Genomic DNA, 2,500 nt, shown 5'->3' with positions numbered 1-2,500 from the left:
AGACTACAGTACTGGACTAACTAGACTACAGTACTAGACTACAGTACTAGACTAACTAGACTACAGTACTAGACTAACTAGACTACAGTACTAGAATAACTAGACTACAGTACTAGACTAACTAGACTACAGTACTAGACTAACTAGACTGCAATACTAGACTACAGTACTAGACTAACTAGACTACAGTACTAGACTAACTAGACTACAGTACTGGACTAACTAGACTACAGTACTGGAATAACTAGACTACAGTACTAGACTAACTAGACTACAGTACTAGACTAACTAGACTAACTAGACTACAGTACTAGACTACAATACTTGACTACAGTACTAGACTAACTAGACTACAGTACTAGACTAACTAGACTACAGTACTGGACTAACTAGACTACAGTACTAGACTACAGTACTAGACTAACTAGACTACAGTACTGGACAAACTAGACTACAGTACTGGACTAACTAGACTACAGTACTGGACTAACTAGACTACAGTAATGGACTAACTAGACTACAGTACTAGACTAACTAGACTACAGTACTGGACAAACTAGACTACAGTACTGGACTAACTAGACTACAGTACTGGACTAACTAGACTACAGTAATGGACTAACTAGACTACAGTACTGGACTAACTAGACTACAGTACTGGACTAACTAGACTACAGTACTAGACTACAGTACTAGACTAACTAGACTACAGTACTGGACAAACTAGACTACAGTACTGGACTAACTAGACTACAGTACTGGACTAACTAGACTACAGTACTAGACTACAGTACTAGACTAACTAGACTAACTAGACTACAGTACTAGACTAACTAGACTACAGTACTAGACTACAGTACTAGGCTAACTAGACTACAGTACTAGACTAACTAGACTACAGTACTGGACTAACTAGACTACAACACTAGACTACAGTACTGGACTAACTAGACTACAGTACTGGACTAACTAGACTACAGTACTGGACTAACTAGACTACATTACTAGACTAACTAGACTACAGTACTAGACTAACTAGACTACAGTACTAGACTAACTAGACTACAGTACTGGACTACAGTACTAGACTACAGTACTGGACTAACTAGACTAACTAGACTACAGTACTGGACTACAGTGCTGGACTAACTAGACTACAGTACTGGACTACAGTACTAGACTAACTAGACTACAGTACTAGACTAACTAGACTACAATACCAGACTAACTAGACTACAATACTAGACTACAGTACTAGACTACAGTACTTGACTAACTAGACTACAGCACTTGACTAACTAGACTACAATACTAGACTAACTAGACTAACTAGACTACAGTACTAGACTACAGTACTAGACTAACTAGACTACAGTACTAGACTACAGTACTAGACTAACTAGACTACAGTACTAGACTAACTAGACTACAGTACTAGACTAACTAGACTACAGTACTGGACTAACTAGACTACAGTATTAGACTAACTAGACTAACTAGACTACAGTACTGGACTAACTAGACTACAGTACTGGACTAACTATACTACAGTATTAGACTAACTAGACTACAGTACTGGACTAACTAGACTACAGTACTGGACTAACTATACTACAGTATTAGACTAACTAGACTACAGTACTAGACTAACTAGACTAACTAGACTACAGTACTAGATTAACTAGACTACAGTACTAGACTAACTAGACTACAGTACTGGACTAACTAGACTACAGTACTAGACTACAGTAGTAGACTAACTAGACTACAGTACTAGACTAACTAGACTACAGTACTGGAATAACTAGACTACAGTACTAGACTACGGTACTGGACTAACTAGACTACATTACTAGACTACAGTACTAGACTACAGTACTAGACTACAGTACTAGACTAACTAGACTACAGTACTAGACTAACTAGACTACAGTACTGGACTAACTAGACTACAATACTGGACTAACTAGACTACAGTACTAGAATAACTAGACTACAGTACTAGACTAACTAGACTACAGTACTAGACTACAATACTAGACTACAGTACTAGACTAACTAGACTACAGTACTGGAATAACTAGACTACAGTACTAGACTAATTAGACTACAGTACTGGAATAACTAGACTACAGTACTGGACTAACTAGACTACAGTACTGGACTAACTAGACTACAATACTAGACTACAGTACTGGACTAACTAGACTATAGTACTAGACTAACTAGACTACAGTACTGGAATAACTAGACTACAGTACTGGACTAACTAGACTACAGACCATACTGATACAGACCATACTGATACAGACCACACTGATACAGACCACACTGATACAGACCATACTGATACAGACCACACTGATACAGACCACACTGATACAGACCATACTGATACAGACCATACTGATACAGACCACACTGATACAGACCATACTGATACAGACCATACTGATACAGACCATACTGATACAGACCACACTGATACAGACCATACTGA

General features: G+C 38.0%; 1 protein-coding gene across 1 annotated transcript in view; it reads right to left on the bottom strand.

Annotated features, from left to right (window-relative positions):
* LOC123743349 (protein kinase C beta type-like) overlaps positions 1-2,500 on the bottom strand; it is a 138,400-nt gene that overhangs the window by 12,329 nt on the left and 123,571 nt on the right. The window lies entirely within an intron of this gene.

This window comes from Salmo salar, chromosome 03 (genome assembly GCF_965601325.2).
Source record: "Salmo salar chromosome 03, fSalSal1, whole genome shotgun sequence".
NCBI classification, from domain to species: Eukaryota; Metazoa; Chordata; class Actinopteri; order Salmoniformes; family Salmonidae; genus Salmo; species Salmo salar.
This window is presented reverse-complemented; position numbering and strand designations above follow the sequence as displayed.